The sequence below is a fragment of the Odontomachus brunneus genome, unplaced genomic scaffold, assembly GCF_010583005.1.
Source record: "Odontomachus brunneus isolate Ranch 3 - 2012 unplaced genomic scaffold, Obru_v1 Obru_scaffold_034, whole genome shotgun sequence".
NCBI lineage: Eukaryota > Metazoa > Arthropoda > Insecta > Hymenoptera > Formicidae > Odontomachus > Odontomachus brunneus.
The window spans coordinates 1,511,227-1,527,085 of record NW_022639484.1 but is presented as its reverse complement, the minus strand read 5'-3'; the positions used below and the strand labels follow the sequence as shown (position 1 = coordinate 1,527,085).

Sequence of the window (15,859 nt, the reverse complement as noted above, 5' to 3'; positions counted from 1 at the left end):
TTAATGGCACCCATCAAAAAAATATTTGTTGATTTTAAGATAATTTTTCCTTCAGTATACCATCTACTACCTCTGACATTTTATGGATAAAGTAATTTACATTACAAAAAATACAAAATGCCTCATATATAGTAGATATAATGTTCCTCACTAATTACGTATGTTATTTACAGATATGGGACAAAATTAGGTATAAAAGACTTTATTAATTCTCACTTAGATTCAAGTTCTGATAAATTGTCTGAAGACACTAACGAATGAAACGCGACGAAAACAACTATAATACAGAATTGAAATTATTGTCAACTTTGTTTCGAATAGCTGCATGAATCATGCACAGTTAAAGGTTCTTTACACTTGAAATGATTTTCTTTATATTATATATAAAGGGACCCCTCTCTTTCTCTTCTTGTTTGTCGCAAACCTAAGACGTTTTACACTGCAAAGTATTGACAAAACACTCCACCAAAAATTTTTTTAAATTTATCATCAGCTTATCATAAGCCCATAAAATTTATTCAAAATATATTATGAATTCTAATAAGTTTAGCATTTCAATCAAGAATATTAAATTGAAACAAAACTTCTATTTACTGGCTAAAGCCAAGCCTTTTTTCGATAAAGTTTTATAATATCCCTAACAGCACAGATGTCCAGGGACATCTTGTGCTGTCTGGGATTCTTGTAAAGAAAATAAATTCTTCTTTTAAGTACGTGATAATAAGCTTCTCTTAAATTTGTGATGAGTATATTATAAAATCACAACCAAGAAAATATTCTTTATTGAAAATAACCATCACCTAAAGTAAGAAAAACAAACTGATTAATCGCTTTTCTTAGCAGTAGAATGATATTTTTCTGTATATTTCGTATATTGTGTATTGTATCGGTAATTTTACCCTATATTTTCACATCTGACAGAAAATGCAAAATTCATATTTACACGAGCTAATTATTCAAGTGCGAGTACGTCAGCGTGCGAGGACATTAATTCCACCCTCGTGCATAAAATACTGAGAGTAATCCGTAACAAGTCATTCCACCTGTGATCACGGTCATACAGAAGAAAAAAGAGAAGGAAAAAGAAAAACAGCCATCCACCTTTTATCATATTCATGGAACAAGTTCCGCCGTCATTCTATGAAAGACGTCAGACCAGATCGACGTTTTGAAAAGAAGAAAAAAAACGCTGACGGCACTGCGGAGCGCGCGCGCGCGCGCGCGAAGGGACGTCGAGAAAATTCGCTCCCGGCATTGCCAATTGGCAATTGCATCGTCTGATAGTATAATGACGGAATGGACGGGCGGATGCGTACACGCATTTGACGCATCTGCCCGGTGCGTTTCGCTCCGGCAAAGTGGACGATAAGCGATGCAACCCGTTTGCGCGTGCATGTTGCATCACGGGCGCATCGCGGGAGCGAATCCACGGCGAGTGTCACTGGCCCTGCGTATGGTGAGCGCGTGGTAACGCGGGTAAATATATCAACGACGTCGGTAAACGCGATTAATTCAGGAATATTGCGAGCACAAAGAGCCCCGGCTAACCTCTCACGTGTAAAGAGAAATTAAGCTTCCAAGAAAACAAAGTCAGAATTAATTGCTTCGCTCGACGAATTAAATTAAATTGCATTAATGTCACGGGCAGACGTCGTATGCGGGAGAAATGCACAGTTGATTGAAGCCCAACAACACGGGGAAAGAACGGAAAATCGTGCTGAATTTTGAGAATTGAACGAAATGAAAGACCGAATGGTATTAGAGGGACGCGTGTCGGGAAAACAATGTACTGATCGAGAATTAAAGCGAACTTTTATCGTGCGCCAAATCAATAGCTTTCGCGTCCCGTTCCGTTGGTTGTCTATTAATAGATGCTGGGCGGATAATCGATAACACGACCTATATTACATTTATTACACAAGTTTCTACTCGACGTCGAAAGTAAGCACTCCCGACGGCGTCACGTTTTTATCAACGTTCATACTACTTGTCCAAACAGTCCGGCTCGATCCATTCTTCGCGAACTCCTTAAGTGCTCTCGTCGCAGCCCGTTTCACTTCCTCCCGCTGATCTTTCAAAGCCGCACCCGGTCAATCAATATCCAGCAAAGTGCGAGATAGCTGTGTTTCCGCGCTTTTCTCTCGTCGCGCATCTCGCAGGATTTCATCTCTATGCGCGAGTGAAGGCACTTACAAAGCTTCGCAGATTCGAATCAGCCACGAAGAGACTGGCAGGAGAGGAAAAAGAGAAATGCATGCAGAGAGTTATGTTACGAGTTTATTGTAAAAACTCTCCCTCTCCCCTCTCTCTCTCTCACTTCCCTCTCTCTTTCTCCCTCTTGCCTCCCCCCTCTCTCTCTCTCTCTCTCTCTGTCTCTCTCTGCTTATATTTTTCTCCCATTTGTGGTCTAAATTCGGCAGCTGACAACAATCGGTTCTCTGATCTTTCATGCACGTCGAATCGGGCGATTTATTAAGGATCGGTGTCAAATGGCACGTTTAACGCTCAAGTGCGGTGAGAATATGGACCGACATATATAAAATCATTGATCATGATAAACTCGGCTATATCTAACATCCGCCACTTATCGGAGTACGTGATTCTCGTCCGACACCTCGCTCGCGCAATGTGTGCACGGCCCCTTCGGATAAAGGGAGCCTTTAAATCACAATGAAAAATCCTCCTACGAGGTGTCGACCTCGTAGCGAAACTAGAACACAGCTCAGATCACGTAACGCGTCGAATTTTCACCGTTCCGCGCGAGCGAAAAGTGCCTTCGCGCAAAAATCGAAGATTAACCGCGCCTTATCACGTGACATCGCGCGCGTGTTTACTCGCGTTATTATACTTATACTTACTTTAGCGCGAATTTTACGATATCTCCCTCTACGATCTCGTTCACGACATACAATTGCTCGCTCAGCCACCCAAGAGAAAGGAGAGGAAACAGGAGGAGAAGGAGGGTCGAGAGAGAGAGAACGCACCATCATCGGAATTATTACAACTTCCGGTGATGTTAAGCGAATCTATAGGGAACACCGCCGCGGAAGCTGTGACTCGTCCCCATTACGTCACCGTGCTATAGTACGTTCACTTATCAAAAGCTAGATACTGTCTATCGTTCTATTATATTATTATATCAATATTATTATATCAATACATTAATTATTATAGCATTATTCTATTATTATATCAACTTATCACAAAAACTACATGGAAAACCTACGTATGATTAGTATGGTTGGCTCACACATAAATCTGGTTGTGCCGACCAGATTCAAATACGGAACCACTAATTATGTGATAGCTGCAATCACATAGATCCGATTACTCCCATTTCCGCTAGATAGAGACACAATAAAACATTACATTCTTTTTTTATTGAAGTTGTTCTTAATATGTCGGTATATAATGATTTCATCTAAAATAGCCACTTAACTGATTCAATGTAATATCATATTATTATTATGTAATATCGTAAAACACGTTCACCATAGTATTCTCTTAAAGTGAATCAGTGAATAGTCACTGATATCAGTTATAAGTATAGCACTGAGCACTTTCAGTGCAACACTTATAACTGCAAATCAGTGTATATTCACTATTTTCAGTGGTGTTTCATTGTTTTCAGTGATGTTTCACTAATTCATTTTAAGAGAATAGTGTTCCGGAACTATGACTTGTGCGTCTCTCAATTGCCTTACGTGCCTACGTCATTCTTCTATGGACAAATGCGTAAATTATCCATATATGTTACAACCAAAGAATGTATTCATGGTCACCGCAACCAAGTTCTGGTCGCCACAACCAGATCACGCGCAACCACATTGATGTAGTTGACACAGCAAAGTAACTGAGTCATATCAACCGTACACATCACCATCGCACAAAGTAACCAGGTTGACGCAACTATGCTGCTCTCAACTGAATACTTCTCGTTACTGGAGCACACATTTTTCTCTTTTGTGTACATAAATTGAAATAGAAATAATCTAAAAATTTTGCTTCCTAAAAAAGAGTAACTCGCGATCTTTTTTAATCGTCCAATTTTTAAAAGTGCTCTTTGTCGCTTGCAAGTGGCACGAAATGTTCGTCGCAAATTTCATGGCGCAAGCAGGAAAATTTATTGTTAACGCATTCCATACCGGACCGATTTTCGGTGACTTTCCGTTCACGCCGTGTCAATCATATGCAACCTACGTTATCAAGACTAACTTTTGCTTATGACATGCTTTATAATATTTAAAAGACTGGAAAAATCATAATTATAAAAAAAAATATTATAGAATATTATATATTGTATATATTATATGTATTATATATATTATATAATATTATGTAATATTCAGAAGACTACAAAAATCATAATTATTAAGAAAAAAGTGTAGAGTTTAAGATGCAGTACAGAACAAAATAAAAATTTTTGTTTTAGTAAATTATCGTCGTAATAATTTAACACGTTCCTTGCATGCATCTACGTCATATTTTCTAATAGTGTTAGGATTAACTTTAAATAAAACATTTTCTTTCAAACATTATTAATATTACTATTTACATTATACATTTTTTATAATCACAAAGGCATATTGCGATGTTTTTGATTAAAACATGGTAAGCATAAATGCAGCTTGTCAGGACAATCATCGTAGAATGACTTTTTGCTGATTACGTACCAAACTTTTTAATAATTATTTTGATAAAGTTATATATATACCACAGCATAGTAACTGCACTATACATGATATTTGGACATCAATACATGATTTTACGAAATATTTTATAAAAAATTTCTATTTAATAGCGAAAATTTCAAACGGCTTGAATGGAAAGTGCAGATTGGGTCGTGTGCGAGACATGGCACGCGGGGCATGGCACGTGTTAATATTACAATAGAAAGCACTCTACCAATTCACCGCGGTTTTGGTAACAGAGAACAAAGCACGCGCGTCAACGTCCGCTAAGAATTTCGAGCAACTCGCGTGCATCGACGAGGCGTGGGAGGGAGGAAAGGGCAGCAAATTGTTCAAATTTTGATCGCGATGGTTCCGCGATGGACGATCGAACCGCCTAACGAACCGGGGAGACGAGCGCTGCCAATTTGGCAGTGTCCTCGGGACAGTAAATCAACCTTAACCGAGAGCCGAACGCATCGCGATGCACATCCGCATTCTCGACACGCTCCGTTAGCTCATTATTGTCGCTGCGTTTTTCCTAAAAGATAAGAAATCCCCGTCGTCCGACGCTTTAACTAACACTGACGGCGTTTCTTGCGCGTCTTCTTATTCTGGAAACGCCGCAAGAATTTCCTGCTGGTTTTGTTGCAGGCGTGAGCGCCTTGCGCGTGTGTACACGTGCGCGCGCGCGTGTGCATATTTACCTGCCAATTAACTTTATATTCCCGACGTATTACGCGCGATGCGACGCCACCGAGCGTAAAGTCGAGAGTCAACGAAAGTGAATATACAGTGTTGGAAAAAGCGAAACGGCAGGCAGGCACGATGACACGGGAACGCGCCGCGGCAGGAGCTTCTGGCAGCGCCCGAGGCGCATTCATGGAAGGGCTTCGTTTTCGAAGGTTAGCGAACGAACAAGAATGCCACCGACGCTTGACAGCAGAATGGGATCCCGGAGAATCGATGATCGAGCCCGCGATCGCTTGCCAAAGGAGTCGTTGCCGTGCTTCGCGTTTTTTCCCCCCTCGCAGGACAATGGAAATCGGAAAGGAAGCACCCCTGTTCGATTACGCTGAAAATTATCGTAACTTTCGTCGGTGTCTCGTTTTGTATACGGAGTGCACGCACTGTGTGTGTATGTGCGTATGTGTGTGTATGTGTCCCCTCCTCTTTATCGATCCGAGGAATGAATAACACGGAGAAGCACGTGCGCGTTATTTCGTTAACAACTGCAGCGAAATATAACTCGTTTCGAATGCAAGTCATGAGCCGTCTCGCTCTCGTTATCCTATGAATACTTCCTGAGTGCACAATGATATTCGTACGAATTCGTAGAGCGAGACACGATACTGAAATCTCCTTTGCGGGATAACTGTCACTTATTATATATATCGATTATATGACAGAGGTTGCCACGTATGAAAGAAAATCTCCGTTACATTCTCGCGGTTAGCTCTCGATTAGAAAGGAGCAAAATGAGACGTAATAAGAAAATAAAACGAGAAGAGACAGTCGAGGAATAACGGCGCTATTAACGAGAGATCGGGATAGCGACGAGGGGCGATTAATTTCTCGCAGCTTCTAGCATTACGTTTAATTAATATAATCTGCCGGAGGGGATAGAAAAGGATAGAGTTCCGTGGTGTCTACACAACACACACCTGCGACGAATATACGCTCGCGTGGCTGCGTAGAAGCATGCATAAATAATCAAGATCGCAGGTAATTACATGAAAAATTCGTCACAGGTTTCCTCACAGTTCCCGTTTAATTTTACCAAACACTGAGATCCGTTCCGCGAAATTTCACGTATGCGAAGCTACAGAGATTTTCACGTACGTTCATTAAATAAAATATAATACAAATCTCTTTCATTAAATAAAATATAATACAAATCTCGGCACTGCGCGCGTCCGTCCGTCGAGACGTTTCCTATACGAAATAGAAATAACTTCACGCATCGACACGCTCCGTCCCTCTCTATCGTCCAGATCGACTGGAACGAACTAGTTCCGCACTCATATAGGCAACGGTGTTCGTCGACGCACATGTGAACGCAGCTTAAAACCGGTCCCACCCACATGAGAGATCTCAATGGTGTGCGCGTAAATGCGCAACGGGCTCTAAACGACCGACAAAAATTAATATATTCCAATTACGAGTGACAATGTTACCAGTCTTCTCTCGCTCGACGCGCCCACGGCGACGTGTCTGTAGTCGCGAGAAAGTTCACTTTTGAGTGAATTCGTTCTAATCGATCTATCTAATCGATCTGGAGTCCTTCGAATGTGAAAGCCAAAGCATAAATTGCTGGATGAATTTAATTACTAATGCCGCATTAAGGGGACTGGAAGGTCAGATTGTCTGAAAATCGTGCTTGTTCTTTCACAATTTTTTATGACAAACTGAATGGATATGCGAAAGTGTTATTTTGACGTGTATTTATACAACATATAAAGAGAAAAAATATAATTTTAATGATCAAATACTCAATATAAGTATGTGGTATATGCAGTTAAAATATATTTCGTTTTTCTTTTCAAAGTCATTATTTTGCAGTAATATCTTGACTCTCGGTGGTTCAATTAAACTGAATTTTAGGTAGAAAATTTCCGTAAGCTTGTCGTTGTCGTATGAACCACTGACAAACTCGTGAAAATATTTAATTTTGAAATATTTTTTTACTATAAAAGAATTGAAAATTTAATAATATTCCATTAAGATATTTGCAATTTTGTTAACTTTTATTCAATTTCTATTATAGTGGTTCACACGATAACGACAAGGAACTTTTCTACCTAAAAAGAATAATTTTCTACCTAAATTTCAGTTTAATTGAACCATCGAGAGTCAAGATATTACTGCAAAATGACGACTTTGAAAAAAAAAAATTAAATATATTTTAACTGCATGTATCATATACTTATATTGAGTATTTGATCATCAAAATTATATTTTTCTTCTTTTTATGTGTTGTATAAATACACGTCAAAATAACATTTTTGCATATTTATTCAATTTGTCATAAAAAATTGTGAAAGAACAAGCACAATTTTCAGGCAATCTGAAAATCCCTCCAGTCGCCTTAAGGGGCCACAAGATCCTGACAGAAGTAAAAATTTGAAAACTTGTACAAAGAGAGAGTTGTAAATTAATCTAGGTGTGAATCTTTTGTTATGTGCGTCTATTAAAAATACATTTAACAATATCTTGGTATAAAAATATTAGATTTTATGGGAAATATTATAACCTGTTATTGGAAAGATGAAATTTGATAATTTGATTTTTTTTTCCTTTTTTGTTGTATTTTTATCATTTTTCAGATCTTATAATATATCTCTCATGAGATTTTGTGGATTATTAAGATTTAATAACAGCCAACAGAAAAAAATGCTGAAGATATTATAAAGATTTAAAGAAAACAAAATGGAATATGTAGGGTTTCTTAGACCCTATTTTTCTGATGAATTAACGATTAATGACGAATTAATGACGAATTAACATTACTATAAAATCGTCCATTTCAATTCTGTTTTGCAAAAGAATTATCCTAGGAATTATCCTTTAACGATAACTATTCTGACTTCAACAAGAATCTGATCAATAGGAATCAAGTGAGTATCAATACATTTTTATTCATTAAGGTTACAGTTATCAGTTCCTGGAGAGGTTTCCTGCAGATTTTAAAACTATTTTATTTATTTTACAAACATGAATTTTTTCAATGAAAAAATTAAATTTGAATTTTTATAATTCCTATCTTGTGATTTTTATTTCTGTCAGAATCCTGTAACTTCTTAATATCGTTATATTTTTTCTTTAAATTTTCTTTTGCGCAAGATATTATTATATTACATTTCGTTCAAATATATTGCCAAAACGAAGAAGGTGAGAAGTGAGAAGAGGAGAGATTACGAAATAATCGTATTGTTGCATAAGATATGAATATCATGTAGGCGATGAGTCTGATTTCTCAGAGATTTGAGAGTTTGGAGAGCTAACCGTAGCTTAACTTGTCTAAACTATAGTTTGTAGTAGATGCACGTCCCGCAAAATTGGCTATAAAGCTCGACTTCCACCGGTCGACTTCCAATGCTGTTGCGCTAAGTGCGTGAGATTAGCAGAAATTTACATTTAAACGGTATCTAAATCTTTTGCACGGTGGGAAAATTGCCTATCACGTTCAACAACAGTAAATCAGCAGCAGATCTTAACCTAAATACCGGAATATTTATTAATTGTTATGAGCTCCCATGCTTGGAATAGATGAATCCTGCCTGTGCGTGAGCGATTAGTAAACCATTAATAAATATGTATCTTACATCGCAGGTAATTGCAAAAAATCACACAAACCGCAATAATTTGTGTAAACAAACCGTGGAAATCTGAAATATGAGATTTTAACGGTCCGCAAGATTTTATACCTTTGCCCTTCCTTTGGAAACCATTCCCTGAATTTATTTGTCTCAAGAATAAAATATCATTTGCCATGAGCAAAATCAATCGTTATTTCTACACACAAATCGCAGTAATTTGTACCGCGGAGATATGAAGTTTAAGATTTTGTAGCCTTACTTTAGAAACCATCCCCTAAGTCTATTTGGCTCAAGAGAATTATAGAGAAATTATAAAAAAATATAAGAAAAAACTCTTTATGTGTCATTTTTGTATCAAACCGAATTTTTCGAAACTTTGTACTCGGGGAAGAGTATACAATTAAAAAAAACAATAGATTTAATTCGTGCTACGTCCATCATTATTTCTAGGGTAATGTCAAATGCACGAAAGTCCGAAACGATATATAATATTTTATAGTTTATACTTTTATAATTTATAAATTAAAAAACAGAAAGAAAATAAAATATAAAAAATGTTACCATCCTATATATACTCGGGATCTTCAGTTAAAATTATTCTCGGAAATACGAAAAAATAGAACGCAAAAGACTCAATGCCCGAGGATCGCAATACCTCATCCCACTGTGCGACGGATGCAATTAGGCGTCGGGTTTCGCTCGACTGTTAGGTAGCCGAGTCGAGTTGTGTCATTTGGCCGAGCGAGACAATCGGATCGCCTTTGAAATTTTCAATAATCGGGCAGAGTGTCGCCCGGGGCGATGAATTCCTGACGGTCGGGCGAGACGGAGGCACGGTCGTTTTCATCTTATTTAGACAACGTCGGGTATAAACAGCCGGAGGAGGGAACCCGCGCCGAATGGCTATCGGGGGCAGTGATTTATTCAGGGTTATTGTCCTGCACGGGGTTTTTGTCCCGGGTGCACGCAGCGGTGCACGCGGATACACCGTCCCAAACGGCAAGAACGCACTTGGACCACTCCGCGGGTACGACATTACTCGGACCGGCTGCCGTGCACCTTTTTCTAACGCGAGCGTACATACCGGGTGTGACGGTATTACGAATTCCGAGCGAGCGAACCGTTAATACCGGTATACCTTTCGCGGCATGCTCGGAACAACGTCCGCAAGAAGCGCGCATAATGACGATGATGTAACTCGAGCTTTCTGGCGTCCATCCACTCCGTTCAACAGCTGCGGCGTAAAGTCCAGTAATCATAAAACGAACGAGAGAAACAGCATTTAATTACTGTATACACGGAGAAAATATTGTAGCGAAGATTACAGTAAATAAAATTGTTGTAATCTAGAATCATACTGGAATTATGGCCGAAACTATTGTAGCTACATATATTTGTTGCAATTTCAATCATCCCGATCGGCTGTTCGACGCAACATTCGCAACGTACGCATTTCAAGCCAGAGATAAACATTTTGGTTCCCTGGATCAGAACGCCTCTTGACGCTATTCTCTCCTCAATTATCGTTATTACTGATCAACGCAGCATCGTTATTAACCAATTAGTGCACTCGAATACGATCTCCCTAGACTGTGTGCACTTTATGTACGTTTAAACTTTACTACAAAATTATTGCAATTACTAGAATGTTGTTTTATATCATATATTCGGTAAATCGTCAAATTTATTATTTCTGTAATAATTTATCATATATATATGTATATATATAAACAATTTGAGTATAGAAACAACATTTACAAAGAACATTTGAAAAAGAAATATAATTTTAGCATAATCTTTGCGTAATTTCCTCCGTGTAAATATAACAATATTAAAAATTACAAAAAATAAGCCACATCCATCAAGTTGGAACCTTTTTATGAAACGAATTTTCGGTTATGATATTGATTTGATTAATGAAATGAAAGTTCTTTTCATTTCAAAATCTTGAAAAATCTTAATTATTTCTCTCTCTCTCTCTCTCTCTCTCCCTCCTCTCCCCTCCTTTTCTTTTTAGACCAACAGATAATGAAAATTGTCATTTTATTGCAACTCCGACTGCGATTTTGCTGAGGAGGGAGAACTAGAGCTATTACTGATCGAAAGCTTTGCAGCAACGTAACAGTGACAGTCCAGCGGGACCTTGATGATCTCATCTCTGTTAATTAACTTAAGCAACGATTAGGCCGAGCGGTTATCCTGAACGCCGATGCTTGCCATTTAACGTGCCATCGTGCTGCCTCGCGTGTGGACCAGGTGTCCGCTTTTTCTGTCCCTTCTCCCTTCCCCCTCCCTCCTTCCTTCCGAAGAATGGGGAGAGGCTGGACGTCGATCAACTCGCGTTTCAACTTCCGCAACTGTAAAGCTTCGACGATTAACGAAATCCCGATCGACAGACAGATTAGTGAGAAGACACGGAAAAGTTACATAGGAAAGTTCCTCGTGAAACCCGAGTTCAATGATCTGTTCTGCGCTTTACAGGAGCCGCTCCAGATAAATCAATAATGTATCTTTTGAGTGCAACTTGTATTGTACCAAGTAGGCTTTTTATTGTCGTTATTGATGCGAACGATTCCATAGATTACGTTACTGCTAATCTGATGAGTGCGAGTTAGCTTTAATCGTATTGATAATTTAATAGCTGAGAAGCGAAGAAAAAAAATTGATATATTATAATATTCTTTATCTTTTAATTGTTTTAATTGATAATAATTTCGATCATTTCGATATTCGATGAAACTAGCAATGTTCACATTTCGATTCAGAGATAACTCAGAGATAATATTTCAGTTATCTGGACAAGAACGACTCCCTATATCATTCTCTCCCTAATTATTGTTATTACTGGTCAACGCAGCATCGTTATTAACCCATTAGTGCACTCGAATACGGTCTGTGTGACACATCGTGACACAGCCTGTCAGGTTTTCAATAAATTCGACATTATCAGTCGTATATACTCTAGTAGAAATCTATGCAGTTTTACTAGACATTTAATCAGTTACTGTCTAGTATTACTGTATTTCATAGTTGTATCGAAACTGCACAAAAACTGGAAAAGAACATAGTTTCATTAAGTTTTATATCGCATACATATGTGTATGATAAAAATTATATTGTATAAAGACGATCTTAAAACTATGTAAAGAATAAGTGAACGCGTAGCAAAACATAGAGTAAGGAAGAGGAAGTTGGAGGAAATCTGGAATTTAACAAAACAATACGCTATAGCAGAAGTGACAAGTAAGGTTAGAGTTGAAAGTGAGCAAACGACAAATGGGCTATATATTAATGATATAGAATTGCATTGCGACAAAAACACATTAGACCACCTTAGAAAGCACTTTAGATTTCCTGTACAATTGTGGACATAAAGGTTGTCCGACTTTTTGTTGGCAACGTAACCTAAAAATTATCCAATGAGAGAATAGTACCTAAGAAATACGTTTCTTATATTGGACTATTCGGTTATATTCTGAAACTTATTACAAAAAATCAGACATTCTTTATGTCTACGACTGTACTGACTTTTATTAAAAGTTAAAATTGTACAATAAGCAAGCATGCACACAATATCCATTATTATTAGCACAAAACTGTCCATTTTATGAGCAATAAACTTGCTTATTAATCGACTGAATAGTTTCTTTGTCCAATTATTGCTCAGTTCTCGGTTAATAAATGATTTCAAATATTGCGCATTTTTTTGTGCACAGTACACAACTGCAAACAAAGCGTTACACCTTGATTGGGATCCCAACAATTTTATTCGTCAGTTACTGGGCAAACGTTAATATAACTGTTCAGTAACTGCTTACAAACTGCGAAATTTCTACCAGGGTATCTCTGTAAAGATAAAAAACTTATTCGTACATTAAATAAATGCATACAGCACAAAACTATGATTTTATTCCTTCATAAACTTTGCTGTTTTCATAGCTTCGTAATTTTCGCGTAGAAATAAACATATCTTTTTCAAATAAATTAAACCTTACGGTGAATAGATATTCACAACACTTCAACAGTAAATAGGGGCAGGGGAGGAAAAAAGGTCACTCACGTGCGACGTATTTTTTCGTCAACTTGAAGCTGTTAAAACGTTCCGGAAAAATTTATATAGCTTCTATCAGACATCAACTAATAGATTAGAGAATCAATAAAATAAATATAATTTTTTAAATGCTTTTTTAACAAGAATCTATGAAAAAAGTCACTTTTTTAAAGAAATCATAACTTTCGTACAGACATATTTTTTTTCTTAATTAAAAAATAAAGTATCTGCTACACAGAGAGAACGATTTGGTTGAATCAAATACACGCTTCTTTGGAATAGTCCAAACGAATTTTTCGATTGATCGAATTTTGTTTGAAGTAACAAAAATATTTTTTTGCGGCTTAGTTCCAAAGAAATATTTTTGTTGTGTCAATCAAATAATTTGTTTGGACTATTCCAAAGAAACATTTATTTGATTCAATAAATTGTTCTCTCTGTGTATAAGGGACTATTGTTAGATTTTTGTTTTATAACATTCTCACCTCACTATTCTTCCAACAGAGTGGACGTAATTTTTACAATAAAATTTGTGTTTCAGCGGGATCCATAGAATCAGCAAAATTTTTTTCGTGAATTTCATTTATGATCATAAAGATTGGTTTCTCCCTTTCAATTTAAAAATAAAGAAATTACGCGTATTTTTTCTCAAAAAGATATACCATCCTTTAAACTTATCCATGCATTTTCATCACTTACCGCCAGCGGTTTGATGTCGGATATTCCTCTCTCGAAATGTAATCACTTCTTCCAGCTGTCAGTGCATGTTGACACAGGCCCTTATTTCCTCTTCAGGAATTTCATTTCAGATTTGAATTAGCATTTTTTTTAATGCTTGTAGATTGATAGCCTTCCCAAACCTCTCAAATACTCAATATTAAAATCCAAAACTCAATTTTACATATCTAACATGCAAATTTATGTACGTACATATATATACACATTTACACATAATCGAACGCATTAAACATACGTGCACGCGCACGATATCCAAAATCCGACCGACAACTATTTCGTGATCCATGGTTAATGCCAATACCGGTGATAAATGATGAAAATGACGGATAACTTTGGAATATGTGTATGTGTGACATATTTTTGCGAAAAATATTGTACCCGTAATTTCATTGATTTTAAATTGAAGGGAAAAAATCGATCTATATATGAACCCGTAAATGAAATGCATAAAGCTACAAGTTTTATGAATTCCATCAAAATATGTAGATTTTACCATAAAAATCACGTCCTTACTTTTGGAGGAATAGCAAATCAAAGATGTCATCAAACAACAATCTAACAATAACTTCTTACAGTAAATAATTTACCCCTAAATTTAAAAAAAGAATATGCATATGATGATTTTTCACGGAGTCATACTTATTCAAATTTCATTCATTTTTGTCTATAATGTTTTTGATCTCATATTTCTTTGAATGTATATAGATGTCTGGATACGAATGGTCCTCTTATTCACCTGAACAGTTAATTTCTAATATCTTAAAAGTGCAATTTTGTCAGTATACTATACATAAAATCGCAATGCAGAACACGTTGCGACACGAACCACTGGTGTTCATTGTTATTGTACGAAATCGAATCCTTTGATCGGATAAAACGGCCAGGAGTAGTACGAGAGCGAAAATAAGTGAAAGCTCTCGATGAGTCTGCGATTCTAAATCACTCATTTTATCGTTCGGGTTTGAAGGGTAAGTGGGTGTAAATTATATTGAAATATAAGAGTAATCGGCGGCGCAATGCGGCGGCCAGACCATGCCAGATCAGGCCAGGCCAGACTCCGAAACCGCGCGGAATTTACGAGCCGCGCCGCGTGAAGTCGTAACGATATAAACTTTTGATTCCGATAAACCCTCCTTCCATAAATCAATGGGCCGCGACGGCGTAAGAATGGTGGTAACAAATAAAGTTGTCGCTCGATATTTATACGATCGTTACGCACGCCCACGAGATATTGATAGCGGCGCGATAAATCGCCGCGCAAGATTGTAGAGGAGATCGATTAATAATAATAATCCGCGGTTAAAGTAGAATAACAACGTGGATTATCGCGAGTATGTCGATGCGGGAATTTGCCGCGCGCGCGCGGCGACTAAGCCACGATAAATTTGACTTCTCGGCCATTACTCGGCCAATTAATTTCAGCGGAGTATGGAAACAGCGCTCGTGAATCGAGTGGGATGCGACATGCTCGCTCAGCTTGTACGAACATATCGCGAATACCCGATAGAATCTACGAATGCGAGGAGGGATAGGCCATTGAATGCAATAGGCTTCCCCGGGGTCGATCGCTATCGACTTTTATATCTTTCGAATACGCACGAGGCTCCGGTGCCGATTCAACCCCCGAAGGATAACAAAGGCGGATCGATGAGCACGTGACTATTAATATGGGACTGTTCCACGGCTTATATCTGTGAAACACCCTTACTACGAGAGTGACGTTTTAATACACGCAACAAGTCAACTGTACGCCTGTCATAATATCAACGATTAGAGCCCCATAAATTTTATCGTAAGTTTAATCTTTTATTTTATTTATTAGAAAATAATATCTTGTTAATATCTTTTATTTAATAAAAATAATAATAAAATAATAAAATAATAATAAAAATAAAAATAATAAAAATAATAATCTAAATAATATCTCTTATCTTCTAAATAATATATAAATATTATATCTTTTATTTAATAGAAAGTAATAAAATCTGCTGTTATATAAAGAACGTATTCGAAACATATTCGGCATAATGATCCGCACACTGAGAGAAAAGACTGGTAACTATAACAAACTACATTTAGTC

General features: G+C 37.3%; 1 protein-coding gene across 9 annotated transcripts in view; it reads right to left on the bottom strand.

Moving 5' to 3' along the window:
• Positions 1 to 15,859, bottom strand: part of LOC116843588 (SH3 and multiple ankyrin repeat domains protein 1-like) — a 326,286-nt gene that overhangs the window by 291,919 nt on the left and 18,508 nt on the right. Inside the window, exon 1 of one of the 9 annotated variants that reach the window (XM_032814082.1) lies at positions 13,740 to 15,853. The exons of the other annotated variants lie outside the window; for them this stretch is intronic. The gene's annotated coding sequence lies outside the window, so the exon portion shown is untranslated. Of the gene's footprint in view, positions 1 to 13,739; positions 15,854 to 15,859 lie in introns of those variants that run through there. 9 annotated transcript variants of the gene reach the window in all.